Source organism: Triticum urartu, unplaced genomic scaffold (genome assembly GCF_056163025.1).
Source record: "Triticum urartu cultivar PI428250 unplaced genomic scaffold, HENAU_Tu73 scaffold176, whole genome shotgun sequence".
NCBI lineage: Eukaryota > Viridiplantae > Streptophyta > Magnoliopsida > Poales > Poaceae > Triticum > Triticum urartu.
In genome coordinates, this window is record NW_028260211.1 from 7,501 (window position 1) to 25,000 (window position 17,500).

Genomic DNA, 17,500 nt, shown 5'->3' on the forward strand with positions numbered 1-17,500 from the left:
ACATTAAAATTCTTACATTAAAGAATGAATAAAATCTCCCCAAGTAGGATTCGAACCTACGACCAGTCAGTTAACAGCCGACCGCTCTACCACTGAGCTACTGAGGAACAAGGGGGGATTCGACCTCCTAGAGTTCAACTCCCGCTCTCAACCCATGAACAATATGAGTCCGAAGCTTCTTTCGTAACTCCCATAATTTCTTCGTAGTGGCTCCGTTCCATGCCTCATTTCATAGGGAAGCCCAAAGTGGCTCTATTTCATTCTATTTCACTTCCTAGCACTTCCTATCATTTAATATCCATCCCTTTGGTCTTATTGACATAAGAGATGTCATTTATAGTCTATCTCTTTCTATATATGGAAAGTCAAGAAATTCTCATCGAAACATCGAGAAATTGTGCATATAGAAAACTCTAAAGAAAGAAAAAAAGGAGACCCATGCCATGATTTTCAAATCTTTTCTATTTAGTAGTCTAAGTTTCTCGATGAGGATAATTAATTCGGTCGTTGTGGTCGGACTCTATTATGGATTTCTGACTACATTCTCCATAGGTCCCTCTTAGATCTTCTTTCTCCAATCTTGGATTAGGGAAGAAGGAGATATTCGCGACTACTGGCGATTTCATTATGGGGCAGCTCATGATCTTCATATCGATCTATTATCCACCTCTGTATCTATTCTTTCTTAGCTAAACAGGTGGAAGATCTATCCAATTTGGTTATATTATATCATGGACTCGAAAAACGGATCTGAATTTGACTGAAATGCACGATCTTCACAGGTATCACTTTTCACGATACCTAAAAGGTGGAATAGCGATTTTCGAACCATTTCCTATAAGAGAATGGTTTCCATTACTTTGAGAAATGGATTCTTATATCAAACTATAGCTATTGCATTAAAGAAGAAAAGAAACTAATAGAAGTCGAAGACGCGGAATGATAGTGAATAGAGAGAAAGATTCTTCTGATTTTCTTGTTTCTATCTACTAGACGCCGTAGAGAATTGAGAATTTTCATGTCTTTCAATTCTCGTACTCGTAATTGGAAAGTTATGGAAGGAGACCCATCATTTTGCAATGAAAACAACATATAAAACTCTGGACAATTTCGAAATCAGGCCAAGCGTCTTAATACATATGCAAAAAAATTCATTATTGGCCCACCATTGATTAGAAGATTTAGCTTGTATGAATCGCTATTGGTTTGATACGAATAATGACAATCGTTTCAGTATGTTAAGGATACAGATGTATCCACAATTCATTTAGAGTTACTTAATAGTCTATTTCTTATACCATATCTCTATCCCGTGAAATTCTCGAGCCAAAAGATGGATGCATATGCTGTGTTTCATTTTGCTAAATGATATCAATTAAATGGTGTATCAATTCCATAAATTGCATATAGCAATAAATAAATCAGCAAAATTCTTTCTAATATTTTAGATAGAAGAAACATTTCTTCTATCTAAAATATTAGAAAGAATGTACCCTTCTATCCAAATCCAATTTGCATCGATAAAATAAATCCAAATTCCAGTAGTAGATGAATAATTGCAAATTTGTGTGTGTACGAGATTAGAATAACTTCAAAATAACTGACATAATTTTGTATTTTTCCTGATCAGAAAAATACATGAAAAAGAAAGGAGGTAGAAAAATTTTTGGATTTATGGTTAAAGAAGAAAAAGAAGAAAACAGGGGTTCTGTTGAATTTCAAGTATTCAGTTTCACCAATAAGATACGGAGACTTGCTTCACATTTGGAATTACACAAAAAAGATTTTTCATCGGAAAGAGGTCTACGAAGACTTTTGGGAAAACGTCGACGTTTGCTGGCTTATTTGGCAAAGAAAAATAGAGTACGTTATAAGAAATTAATCGGTCAGTTGAATATTCGGGAGCAGTAATTTAATCGTTCAAATTTTTTTCTTGTTTTATTATTTTTTTAGTAGTCTTATAGTAGTCTTAGATTTTTCATTTTGATGAGCCTCGCTTTGAGGAATTCATGGAATAATCCATTTTCATGGAATAATGAATTAAGGAAGAAAGGATATGAGTCTACCGCTTACAAGAAAAGATCTCATGATAGTCAATATGGGCCCTCAACACCCATCAATGCATGGTGTTCTTCGACTGATCGTTACTCTCGATGGTGAGGATGTTATTGATTGTGAACCCATATTAGGGTATTTACACAGAGGAATGGAAAAAATCGCGGAAAACCGAACTATTATACAATACTTACCTTATGTAACAAGGATATAGAGAGATTGTAGAAAGGGGATAGGATAGTTATTTTTGCAAGAGACTTGTTGTAAATTCCTTAACTTAAGAAAGAAAAAAGAATAAAAACACAGATACATAACATAAAAAAAAGAATAAATAAGACGAGATTCGACCTCCCCCTACATATTTAATTTCCTCTCCTATACAAAAACTAGCAAGACCCACTCCATTGGTAATTCCATCAATAACACCCTTATCAAAAAACTCCGTGAGTTCGGTTAACCCTCTTATACCGAGGGTAAAGACCCTAGTATAGAAAATATCTATATAACCACGATTATATGACCAACTGTATATATTTTTTTTTACTTGATCTAAAAATTCTTTTTTAGGATTTCCTTTGTAAAAAGAGTTTATTAAATCCAAATTCTGAAAAAAAGAATAAGCGGATCCATAGAAGATATATGCTATGAATAAACCAAAGATAGCTAGACTTACAGAAGAAATTGCATTAGTAATAAATTCATATGAATTTACAAAAGAATTAGAACTTTCCTGGGTAAAGTTTATTGAGGGAGTTAACCACTTTGATAATATGGTTAACTCTGCTATTCCATTACCAATTCCTCCATTATCAAAAGAGATTCCTATGAATCCAATGAACAAAGTGAAAAGTAGTAATATAAGAAGAGGAAATAACATAGTATTTCCCGTTTCATGCGGATAGGCAAAAGTTTTTTTAGCCCCAAAAGACGTAGTAAAGGATCCTATCCTATTTCTTGTATTACCTTGAATTTTTGGTATATTTTGTGAAAAAAAAGAAACTCCACTCTTCGTTGTTGATAAAACGAAATCCCTATTCACTCCTTTGGGTATCCTTTTTCCCCATAAGGATATTGAATACAAGGAACTCTCTTTAGTGCTACTGTAATTTTGAAAATGAACACGCAAATACCCATCAAATGTAAGTAAATATATCCGAAACATATAAAAGGCAGTTAATCCTGCAGTAAAGGAGGCTATTATTCCAAAAAAGGGCGAATACAACCAACTATTACTAAGGATTTCATCTTTGGACCAGAAGCAAGCAAGAGGTGGAATACCACAAAGAGAAAGTGTACCCCATAAAAAAGTAGTTCTTGTGATTGGAATGTATTTTCTTAAACCGCCCATAAGAACCATATTTTGACTTTTATCTGGTGAATATCCAACAAGAGGTTCCATTGAATGAATAACGGATCCGGATCCCAAGAACAATAAAGCTTTTGAATAAGCATGAGTGATCAAATGGAATAAAGCAGCTTGATAAGAACCTATACCTAGAGCTAACATCATATAACCCAATTGAGACATTGTAGAATAGGCTAAGCTTCTTTTAATATCTCTCTGAGCAAGAGCTAAAGTAGCTCCTAAGAATAGTGTTATTGTACCTACTAAAGAAATAAAACTCATTATCAAAGGTAAAGATATGAAAAGAGGAAGAAGTCGAGCTAGAAGAAAAATTCCCGCAGCAACCATAGTTGCTGCGTGTATAAGAGCCGAAATAGGAGTGGGCCCTTCCATAGCATCGGGTAACCATACGTGAAGAGGGAATTGTGCGGATTTCGCAACTGCACCAAGGAATAATAAAAAAGCACACAAAGTAGTAAGTAAAGAGTTAATTCCATTATTAGGAATCCAGTTATTAGCTATTTTGAACAAATCCCTAAACTCTAAACTACCTGTTATCCAAAAAAAACCTAAAATTCCTAATAATAGACCAAAATCCCCTACACGATTAGTTACAAAAGCTTTTTGACAAGCACTCGCTGCGATTGGTCGTGTAAACCAAAAGCCTATCAATAAATAAGAACACATTCCCACGAGTTCCCAAAAAAAATAAATTTGTATCAAATTGGAGCTAGTAACCAATCCCAACATGGAAGTATTGAAAAAACTTATATAAACAAAAAATCTCAAATATCCTTCATCGTGAGACATATAACCATCACTATAAATAAGAACCAGGATTCCTACAGTAGTAATTAGTATTAACATAATAGAAGTAAGTGGGTCAATCAAGTATCCAAATTCTAAAGAAAAATCATTATTGACGGTCCAAGACCATAGATATTGATAGATCGAACTTCCATTTATTTGTTGAATAGACAGTTGAACTGAGAATACCATAGCTATACTTAAGAGTAAAACACTAGGAAAAGCCCATATGCGACGAAGATTTTTTGTTGCTGTCGGAATAAGAATAAGGCCAAATCCCATTGACATAATAACTGGAAGTGGGAGAAGAGGGATTACCCATGCATATTGATATGTATGTTCCATAAGAAAAGAAATTGCAATTTTTACTTCAATTTTTACTTCAATTTTTCTATAAAATTGTTTCCGATTCACCAAACCAATTCTTATCTCTTTCTGAAAGAATAAATAAAAAGAATAAGAAAAAATACTGAAATTCTTAATTTTTCCAAAATTTATCTCATTGAAATAATTAAAAATTAAGAATGGGTTTAGTTGGTTAAATTAAAAAAGTTAATAAAATAACTAGGTAACGAAGTTATTTTATTAACTAAATAAAGATATTTATAAAAATAAAAAAAAAAAAGTGGAATCATTTTACTTTCTATTCATAATTCATTTTTATATTTCTTTAAAACAAAGATGAAACAGCTCTCTTGTTCCATAATTAACTGATTGAGTGAATTCCAATGAAAACCTATGTTTATAAGAAATTATCGAATAGTCCTTACTTCATATAGAACTAAAATTCTAATGACTATAAATTACCTAAGTTTTAGAATGTCTTGTTTAAGAGACTCAGTATTTTTTGTTTTGATTGGAATTCCTTTCCTTTATGGAATACCATTCTGAACTTAATTAACTATTTTCATTTTCCCTTCTTTTTATCCCCCCGTCTTATCTTATATGGGGGATAGGCTTCCATACCATATATCTATATATGGAGTATACTTGATATATAAATAGATATAAATAGATTTAAATGAGAAACCCTTCTATATATTCTATATTATTAAAAAAAAAGTATAAAATATATAAAGAAAAAATGTTAAAAAATTCTTGTTGTCTTATCCGCATTAGACAAAATGAAGTAAAAAATAATTCAAAATTTAAGTATCTTTCAGTATCTAAGTATAAATACTAATAAAAAGAAGAAAGAAGGATTGATTTGCAGCAATAGATGTCTTTCACATACAACTAGAAAAAAGTAATTTCCTTTTTGAATGGCAGTTCCAAAAAAACGTACTTCAATGTCAAAAAAGCGTATTCGTAAAAATATTTGGAAGAAAAAGACTTATTTTTCCATAGTACAATCTTATTCTTTAGTAAAATCAAGATCATTTTCGAGCGGTAATGAGCATCCAAAACCAAAGGGTTTTTCTGGGCAACAAACAAATAATAAGATTTTGGAATAATATGAATTGACTTATCAAAAAAGAATTCCAATTATTTAATAATTTGGATTCTTCTTTGAATGTACTTTTATGTGTCGAATTACTCGGTACAATATTCTTAGAACAAAAAACCCCTCTTATCTTATATATACAAGAAAAAAAAAGTTTTGTTTGGTATACTGTGTGCTAAGTATTCTTTTCCTATCAATGAACTTTTCATAATTTTCCTAATAGAATCCTCATATTCTATTAGGAAAATTATGAAAAGTGGAGTATTCTTACAATAGGACTTACAACTTCCACCTATCTTCTCCAAAATCATAAGGTTAGTAAATCTTATTAATAAGAGCATAAAGACTTTCATTCTAGAAATTTTTAAAAAATCCAAAAAGCCTTTTCTATTTATCCATTTTATTTTAATTTCATCATTAAATAGAAACCCTTTTGGATTTTTTTCATTGTATTGAAAGAATTTTCAAAATGTAAAGGGGAAATTAATTAGAAAAAATTAGTTCTATAATTGCAAGTTAGAAAAAAGAAGTTCCAACTCTTTCAAGCAGTGTTTGTGTTTCTATTGGGCAAAGCAAGAGTTTATTGTAAAAAAAAAAAATGGAAACGATACTACCAAACGAAGTCTATTTTAATGAAAACTCTAATGTTCCTAAATTTTATGGACTTTCCCAATATCGACGATTCCCAAGATAATAGCTATTATTCTTTTAAGTTACCTATTATTTGAAGTTAGCCGCCATGGTGAAATTGGTAGACACGCTGCTCTTAGGAAGCAGTGCTCAAGCATCTCGGTTCGAATCCGAGTGGCGGCATTCTTGAAAAAGAATACAATAGATTAGAAATCAATTCGAAATTTACAATTTTGTAATGGGACCTTCCCCTTATGCTATTTGCAACTTTAGAACATATACTAACTCATATCTCTTTCTCAACGATTTCAATTGTGATTACGATTCATTTTATAACCTTATTAGTTCGTGAACTTGGAGGATTACGCGATTCGTCAGAAAAAGGAATGATAGTTACTTTTTTCTCTATAACAGGATTCTTAGTTTCTCGTTGGGCTTCCTCGGGACATTTTCCATTAAGTAATTTATATGAGTCATTGATCTTCCTTTCATGGGCCCTGTATATTCTTCATACCATTCCTAAAATACAGAACTCTAAAAAATGATTTAAGCACAATAACTACGCCAAGTACTATTTTAACGCAAGGCTTTGCCACATCGGGTCTTTTAACTGAAATGCATCAATCCACGATACTAGTACCTGCTCTACAATCTCAGTGGTTAATGATGCATGTCAGTATGATGTTATTAAGCTATGCAACTCTTTTGTGCGGATCCTTATTATCTGCCGCTATTCTAATCATTAGATTTCGAAATAATTTCCATTTCTTTTCTAAAAAGAAAAAAAATGTTTTAAATAAAACATTTTTCTTTAGTGATATTAAATATTTTTATGCAAAAAGAAGTGCTTTAAAAAGAACCTCTGTCCCTTCATTTCCAAATTATTACAAATATCAATTAACGGAGCGTTTGGATTCTTGGAGTTATCGTGTCATTAGCCTAGGATTTACCCTTTTAACCGTAGGTATTCTTTGTGGAGCAGTATGGGCTAATGAGGCCTGGGGATCCTATTGGAATTGGGATCCTAAGGAAACTTGGGCATTTATTACTTGGACCATATTCGCAATTTATTTACATAGTAGAACAAATCCAAATTGGAAGGGTACGAATTCTGCACTTATAGCTTTGATAGGATTTCTTATAATTTGGATTTGTTATTTTGGTATAAATCTATTAGGAATAGGCTTACATAGTTATGGTTCGTTTACATTAACACCTAAATGATTACATAAAATAAAACCTTCATGAAATGAAGGTTTTTACTTTTATGTTTTATTTGAGAACCCCTTGAACGCCTTATCAAAGGGTTCTCAAAAATTCGAGATAGATCTAATTATACTTTTTTACTTATTTCTGCATTATATACTTTTTTACTTATTTCTGCATTAATAGAGCAGACGAGTAAAAAAAAGCAAACCTATTTAGGATAATAATTGGATAAGAGAGCCTCTACCCTGTCAACGGATAGGGAGAGAACAAAATCTGGATAAATACCAATTCCTATTACTGGTAAAAAGATACAGATTAAAATAAAGAGTTCTCGTGGTCCAGAATCCACAAAATTTGCGTTTGGAACATTAAATAGCTTGTATCCATAGAACATCTGGCGTAACATAGATAATAAATAAATAGGAGTTAATATCATTCCAATTGCCATTACAAAAGTAATTAGTGTTTTTGGCATTAACAGAAATTTTGGACTAGTAATTAGTCCAAAAAATACTACTAATTCTGCGACAAAACCACTCATTCCTGGTAAGGCAAGAGAAGCCATTGAAAAGCTACTAAACATGGTAAAAATTTTAGGCATTGGGATAGATATTCCCCCCAGTTCTTCGAGATAAACAAGACGCATTCTATCAGAAGCGGTTCCTGCCAAGAAAAAAAGTGTAGCACCAATAAATCCATGGGATAATATTTGTAAAATAGCTCCATTGAGTCACATGTTGGTTATGGAACCAATTCCTATAATTATGAAACCCATGTGAGATACAGAGGAATAAGCTATTCTTTTTTTGAAATTTCGTTGACCAAGAGAAGTTGAAGCTGCATAGATTATTTGGATCGCTCCTATTATTACTAACCAGGGCGAAAATAGATAATGAGCATGAGGTAACAATTCCATGTTGATCCGAATCAATCCATATGCTCCCATCTTTAATAATATTCCCGCTAAAAGCATACATGTACTATAATGTGCTTCCCCATGGGTATCTGGTAACCACGTATGTAGGGGTATAATCGGCAATTTGACAGCATAAGCAATAAGGAAGCCAAAATATAAAAGTATTTCCAAGGTTGCAGGGTATGATTGATTAATTAATCTTTCCAAATCTAATCCTGGTTCGTTGGAACCATATAAGCCCATACCCAGAACTCCGATTAAGAAAAAAATGGAACCGCCTGCAGTATACAAAATAAACTTTGTAGCTGAATATAGACGCCTCTTCCCCCCCCACATGGATAAAAGTAAGTAAACAGGAATTAATTCTAACTCCCACATGATAAAAAAAAGTAAAAGGTCTCGCGAAGAAAATAATCCTATTTGACCACTATACATTGCGAGCATCAGGAAATAGAATAATCGCGAATTCCGTGTAATTGGCCAAGCTGCTAAAGTAGCTAAAGTAGTGATAAATCCTGTCAATAAAATAGATCCTAATGAAAGTCCATCGATTCCCAATCTCCAGTGGAAATCGAAGACATCTATCCATTTATAATCCTCCTTTAATTGGATTAAGGGATCCTCCAGTTGGAAATGATAACAGAACGCATAAGTCATTAGAAGGAATTCTAATAAACAAATAGATATAGTATACCACCTAACGACTTTGTTTCCCTTATGAGGTAAAAAGAAAATTAATGAACCTGCAAATATCGGCAAAACAACAAGTATTGTTAACCAAGGAAAATAACTCATGATAAAGTGATAAAGACAAGATACGTTTTGACCAGAAAAGCCCGTGCTCGATTATTTCGAGCACAGGCTTCTTCGGTAAAGAGGAATCAGACGATTCGAGTGAAGTTTTTTGTAACGTATCAATAAGATAGAGCCATGCTACGTGTTGTTTCAGGCCCTAAATAAACGCGGACACTTAAAAAATCTGTCGGGCAGGCAGATTCACATCTCTTACAACCCACACAATCTTCGGTTCTCGGCGCGGAAGCAATTTGCTTGGCTTTACATCCATCCCAGGGTATCATTTCTAATACATCTGTTGGACAAGCTCGTACACATTGAGTGCATCCTATACATGTATCGTAAATTTTTACGGAATGTGACATTGGATCTATAAATTTTTCTTTTCAACATAAAATTTTTCGATCTGGTAAAAATGAAATTAGTACTATAATGAGTCATATGTATTGTAGACACCAGACGAAGCAATGGTTTATCCAAACTTCAAAAAAAAAAATCTATTTTTTAATCTGTTTGTGAGAAAGCGTGAAGAGAGCCAAGAGACTTTAATTTTGGATTTCAACAATAAATAAGAAATAAGAAAGAATTTTACGAATTGTACAGACGAATTCGAATTAGCCAATAAATTGGCTATCGTCTTTTCAATATAAATTATTGCAATATTCAAATTGCAATATCAATGAATTACAAATACAAAAATTCATTTAAGTGAAAAAGAATACTATGCAATAATCTACTAAAAAAAATGGATATTCTCAAATAATACTAAGAAAATAGTATTGATTTCTATTTATTTTAATATGTGCGCCTTTGTTTAGAGGATTCTATGTCTAATTATTCAAAAGTCTAATTATTCAATAAATTAGATTGATTGATACGAGTGGATTTCCTATTACGATGGATGGAAGAAAGAATGGATAGTCCAATAGCGGCTTCAGCAGCTGCAAGGGCTATAACAAAAATTGCGAAAATATCTCCTTTTAATTGGCGACTATCAAATAGATCAGAAAATGTTACGAGATTTAGATTAATTGAATTCAGTATAAGTTCAAGACATATTAGAGCTCTAACCATGTTTCGGCTTGTGATCAATCCATAGATACCAATCGAAAATAAATAGACACTCAAAAAAAGTACATGCTCAAACATCATTAACTAACTCCTTATCAATCTCGATTCATTTCAATATGAGGGCAAGAATTGAACCGATTCAATTAATTACAATAGAACAATTACACAACAAAAGAAAAAAAAAAAAAAAAAAAAGGAGGTATTTGTTGGCAGTAGATGGATTTTACTAAATCAAAATTGTGATTCTTTAGTTATTTATTTTAGATTTGCAATTCTTATAATTTGTACTTTTTCTAAGTTTTCTTATTGCCGAGCCATAGTAATTGCACCTATTAAAGAAACTAGAAGAATTATGGAAATGAGTTCAAACGGAAGATAAAAATCGGTTGCTAAATGAATTCCAATTTGTTGAACATTATTTATGAGACCCTGTTCTACTATTTGGTTTGATCTTGTAGTCCAAAGAATTCCATACCACGACGTATCTGGGATAGTAGTCATTAGTGAAAAAACAATAGTTATACAAACGAGTGAAGTGAACCCATCTCCAATAGTCCAATAATTCTTATCTTTAGACCATTCTGAGCCATTTACGAACATTACAGCGAATATGATCAAGACATTTATGGCTCCCACATAAATAAGAAGTTGTGCGACAGCTACAAAGTAGGAATTTAATAAAAAATAGAATAAGGATATACAAACAAGAACTAATCCCAGCGAAAAGGCAGAATAAATGGGGTTGGTAAGTAATACTACTCCTAGACCCCCTAGTAGAAGAACAAATCCCCCAAATAGCATAAGAATCTCATGTATTGGTCCAGGTAAATCCATTATGGATAAAAAGAAATTAATAGTATAAAATTTTTCATGAACTGACTAAAACTAAAGGATTCAAGGAAGGAAAAAAGGATTAGGGTATTTTTTTGTGTATAAACTTATAGTTATAAATTATATTATATCACGAAAATCTAGTCTGATTTAAAATAAGAAATAATTTCCAATAAGCAGTAGTTTTTCGTTTTTCTTTATAGTTTAATTTTAAAGTTTAATAAAGAATTATTAGATTTTTATAACAGAAAGACAAAATCAAAGTTTAGTAATCAGTAATCGTTCTTGAATTCGAAGATTTTTCTTTGTTTATTTTACTTTCAGACGAATTCCTAATTGTTTGAATTGTGTAATCTCCCATTATGGAGATTGGTAACCGACTTAAAGCAATTTGATTGTAATTCAATTCATGACGATCATAGGTAGAAAGTTCATATTCTTCAGTCATTGATAAACAGCTTGTTGGACAGTACTCAACACAATTGCCACAAAATATACAAACTCCGAAATCAATACTATAATTAAGCAATTGTTTTCTTTTAATATCCTTTTCAAATCTCCAATCCACAACGGGTAAATCTATCGGACATACGCGAACACATACTTCACAAGCAATACATTTATCAAATTCAAAGTGGATTCGCCCTCGGAAACGCTCTGGTGTAATTGATTTTTCATAAGGGTAGTGAATCGTTATAGGTAAACGATTTGTGTGGGATAAGGTAGTTATGAAACTTTGACCTATGTACCTTGTAGCACGTATTGTTTGTTGACCATAACTCATGAACCCAGTTACCATAGGGAACATATTCATTCTAAATATCTATGAAAAAGATATGTTTCTTTCTCTTGTTTGAGAGAGCTTTTGTGTTGAAAATATTCTTACTATTATTGTATTATCTTATTTATAGTGAAACAAGTTGAGAAGAGGTTGTTAATAAGAGATTGCCCAGGGAAATAGGTAAAAGAAATTTCCATCCAAGATTTAATAACTGATCCATTCTCATCCTCGGTAAAGTCCATCTTATTGTGATAGAAATGAAGAGAAATAAATAAGCTTTAGTTAATGTAATAAATATACCCATTGTCATTTCCAAAATTCCAACTGCTTTATTCATTTGGAAAAAATCAAAAAAGGATATATAGGGAATAGATAAATTCCACCCGCCCAAGTAGAGAACTGTTACAAATAAAGAAGAAACTAATAAATTTAGGTAAGAAACAAGATAAAATAAACCATATTTGATACCGGAATATTCAGTTTGGTAACCTGCTACTAATTCTTCCTCCGCTTCTGGTAAATCAAAGGGTAATCTTTCACATTCTGCCAAAGAAGAAATTAAAAAAACCAGAAAACCTATAGGCTGACGCCAAATATTCCATCCAAAAAAACCGTATTTTGACTGTGCTTCAACTATATCAACTGTACTTGAACTGTTAGATAATCATAGTCGGTGATAACATCACAGTTCCCACCGCTATTTCAAAACCGTACATGAAACCTTAGCTTCATACGGCTTCTCTATGATCAGAAAAAGGAAAGGACTGTTTTGTTCCTAGCCCCGGGGGCGTAGATAGAATTAGATAAAATAAAATAGATTTGAAAGTCCTAAATTAGACCAAAGGAATTCCGTCTGCTAGAATAAGAAAAAGCGCTTCCGAATTGATCTCATCCTTTATAATATAATGAAAATTTTTCTTTGTTCAGTAATAACTTAATCTTGGAATAAAACACTTGTTACTTGTTATAGGAATTCAATTAATAAATGGAAAGAGTTGGGTATTAGTTCATGAGCAATTCTGCATGAATATGGATAGAGGAAGGAAATAATGAAAATTTTTTCTAGTGCACTCCATATCTTTTTTACTATTCTTCTTTCCCCAGGGAGGGGGTATTTAAAAAGAAAAAATGGATAAAGGGTTAATTCGTTCTTGATAGCCATTTCCTTAACAAGTGAATGGGAACATACTCTGGATCGGAATCCGAAGAAAGTACTACTTGATAATTTCTACAAATTGCAAGTCCTTATTATGATTCCTTTTATGGGCAAAAATCTCTAATGTTTTAGATTTTCCATTACTAATCCTTTATGTACTTTAGTGTTCCTAACCCTTCACTAACTTTTGGTGGATTCTTCTTATGGATTATTAAGTTATAGTAATAACTAGGAGTATTCTAGTAATGGAATTCCATATCGTGAATCCTTTATTCTTGGCCGCTTCAAGATATGATGACTAATTAAAAAATATCAACCTTGGGATAAAGAGTTTACACTGCTTATGTTTACTTCCACTTTTTTCTTGTACGTAGGAAATGAGATTTTTTCTTTTTACTACAAATTTATAAGCTGTTTTGTTTCACTCATATAGCTATCTAGTTTAACTTACCAACCCAAATACTAAATAAGAAAAGGAATATAAATAGTTAATGGATTTTATAGGAAAAAGATCTATTTTAACGAATCACACGTAGAGATATTGCTAGCACACAAAAAGTTAATGGTATTTCATAACTAATGGATTGAGCAGCAGCTCGTAGACCGCCTGAAAAAGAATATTTATTATTTGAGCTATATCCTGCCATAAGAAGACCAATAGGAGCTATACTTGAAATGGCAATCCATAAAAAAACACCAATACTAAGATCGGCTAAAACAAAATGATATCCCAAAGGGATAACTAAAAAACTTAATAAAACTGATATGACTGCTATAGAGGGTCCAATGCTAAATAAAGAAATATCTCCTCGGGATGGCAGAATATCTTCTTTAAAAAGTAGCTTAGTCCCATCTGCTATAGCTTGAAGCAGGCCCAGGGGGCCAGCATATTCAGGACCAATACGTTGTTGTATCGACGCAGATATTTCTCTTTCTAACCACACAATTACGAGTACCTCTATTGTTATTCCCAAAAGGAGGGTCAAAATGGGTAGAATCGATATCAGTCCATAGACTTCTTTTAATAATTCCAATTTCGAAAAAGAATTGATAGTTTCTACCTCTACCCTATCTATTATCATTTCAACGATCAACTTCCCCCATAATGATATCTATACTACCTAATATCGTCATGATATCAGCCAATTTCATTTTTTTAACTAGCTGAGGAAGAATTTGCAAATTAATAAACCCGGGTGGACGGATTTTCCATCTCCAGGGGAAAAGGCTATCATCTCCTACTAGATAAATCCCTAATTCACCTTTTGGGGCTTCTACTCTTACATAAAGCTCTTGTCTTGACAATTCAAAATTGGGCGAAGGTTTTTTACCAAGAAATTTATACTCAAAATCATTCCATTCAGAATTATTTTCTTTCTTAAAGCGTCGGACTTCTAAATTTTCATAAGGTCCTCCAGGAATTTTTTCTACAGCTTGTTGAATTATTTTGATGGATTCCCTCATTTCACCAATTCGTACTAAATAGCGAGCTAACGAATCCCCTTCTTTTTGCCATTGGACTTTCCAATCAAATTGGTTGTAAGACTCATAAGGATCTACTTTACGAAGATCCCATTGTATTCCAGAAGCTCGTAACATCGGTCCCGATAAGCCCCAATTTACTGCTTCTTCTCCGCTAATAAAACCTACTCCTTCAACTCGCTCTAAAAAAATTGGATTCTGTGTAATAAGTTGTTGATATTCAACAACTCCGCGTAAAAAATAATCACAGAAATCTAAACATTTATCGATCCATCCATAAGGTAGATCGGCGGCTACTCCTCCGATGCGAAAGTAATTGTGCATCATTCGCATACCTGTAGCAGCTTCAAATAGATCATATATTAATTCTCTCTCTCTAAAAATATAGAAAAAAGGAGTCTGTGCGCCGAGATCCGCCATAAAAGGTCCAAGCCATAGCAAGTGAGAAGCTATCCGGCTTAATTCTAACATAATTACCCTAATATAGCTGGCTCTTTGTGGTATTTGAATATTCTCCAAGAATTCTGGTGCATTTACTGTTATTGCTTCTGTAAACATAGTAGCTAAATAATCCCACCTTGTTACATAAGGTAAGTATTGTATAATAGTTCGGTTTTCCGCGATTTTTTCCATTCCTCTGTGTAAATACCCTAATATGGGTTCACAATCAATAACATCCTCACCATCGAGAGTAACGATCAGTCGAAGAACACCATGCATTGATGGGTGTTGAGGGCCCATATTGACTATCATGAGATCTTTTCTTGTAAGCGGTAGACTCATATCCTTTCTTCCTTAATTCATTATTCCATGAAAATGGATTATTCCATGAATTCCTCAAAGCGAGGCTCATCAAAATGAAAAATCTAAGACTACTATAAGACTACTAAAAAAATAATAAAACAAGAAAAAAATTTGAACGATTAAATTACTGCTCCCGAATATTCAACTGACCGATTAATTTCTTATAACGTACTCTATTTTTCTTTGCCAAATAAGCCAGCAAACGTCGACGTTTTCCCAAAAGTCTTCGTAGACCTCTTTCCGATGAAAAATCTTTTTTGTGTAATTCCAAATGTGAAGCAAGTCTCCGTATCTTATTGGTGAAACTGAATACTTGAAATTCAACAGAACCCCTGTTTTCTTCTTTTTCTTCTTTAACCATAAATCCAAAAATTTTTCTACCTCCTTTCTTTTTCATGTATTTTTCTGATCAGGAAAAATACAAAATTATGTCAGTTATTTTGAAGTTATTCTAATCTCGTACACACACAAATTTGCAATTATTCATCTACTACTGGAATTTGGATTTATTTTATCGATGCAAATTGGATTTGGATAGAAGGGTACATTCTTTCTAATATTTTAGATAGAAGAAATGTTTCTTCTATCTAAAATATTAGAAAGAATTTTGCTGATTTATTTATTGCTATATGCAATTTATGGAATTGATACACCATTTAATTGATATCATTTAGCAAAATGAAACACAGCATATGCATCCATCTTTTGGCTCGAGAATTTCACGGGATAGAGATATGGTATAAGAAATAGACTATTAAGTAACTCTAAATGAATTGTGGATACATCTGTATCCTTAACATACTGAAACGATTGTCATTATTCGTATCAAACCAATAGCGATTCATACAAGCTAAATCTTCTAATCAATGGTGGGCCAATAATGAATTTTTTTGCATATGTATTAAGACGCTTGGCCTGATTTCGAAATTGTCCAGAGTTTTATATGTTGTTTTCATTGCAAAATGATGGGTCTCCTTCCATAACTTTCCAATTACGAGTACGAGAATTGAAAGACATGAAAATTCTCAATTCTCTACGGCGTCTAGTAGATAGAAACAAGAAAATCAGAAGAATCTTTCTCTCTATTCACTATCATTCCGCGTCTTCGACTTCTATTAGTTTCTTTTCTTCTTTAATGCAATAGCTATAGTTTGATATAAGAATCCATTTCTCAAAGTAATGGAAACCATTCTCTTATAGGAAATGGTTCGAAAATCGCTATTCCACCTTTTAGGTATCGTGAAAAGTGATACCTGTGAAGATCGTGCATTTCAGTCAAATTCAGATCCGTTTTTCGAGTCCATGATATAATATAACCAAATTGGATAGATCTTCCACCTGTTTAGCTAAGAAAGAATAGATACAGAGGTGGATAATAGATCGATATGAAGATCATGAGCTGCCCCATAATGAAATCGCCAGTAGTCGCGAATATCTCCTTCTTCCCTAATCCAAGATTGGAGAAAGAAGATCTAAGAGGGACCTATGGAGAATGTAGTCAGAAATCCATAATAGAGTCCGACCACAACGACCGAATTAATTATCCTCATCGAGAAACTTAGACTACTAAATAGAAAAGATTTGAAAATCATGGCATGGGTCTCCTTTTTTTCTTTCTTTAGAGTTTTCTATATGCACAATTTCTCGATGTTTCGATGAGAATTTCTTGACTTTCCATATATAGAAAGAGATAGACTATAAATGACATCTCTTATGTCAATAAGACCAAAGGGATGGATATTAAATGATAGGAAGTGCTAGGAAGTGAAATAGAATGAAATAGAGCCACTTTGGGCTTCCCTATGAAATGAGGCATGGAACGGAGCCACTACGAAGAAATTATGGGAGTTACGAAAGAAGCTTCGGACTCATATTGTTCATGGGTTGAGAGCGGGAGTTGAACTCTAGGAGGTCGAATCCCCCCTTGTTCCTCAGTAGCTCAGTGGTAGAGCGGTCGGCTGTTAACTGACTGGTCGTAGGTTCGAATCCTACTTGGGGAGATTTTATTCATTCTTTAATGTAAGAATTTTAATGTAAGAATAAAGAATTGAATTAAAGGGCTTGCTTTGACCCTTAGGAGTAGGTAACCCGTTCGCTATCCTTGTTTCTATTTCTATTGCATTCTATCTCATCGTATCACATTCTGTTCTACGATTCCACTTCGACAAAAGGAA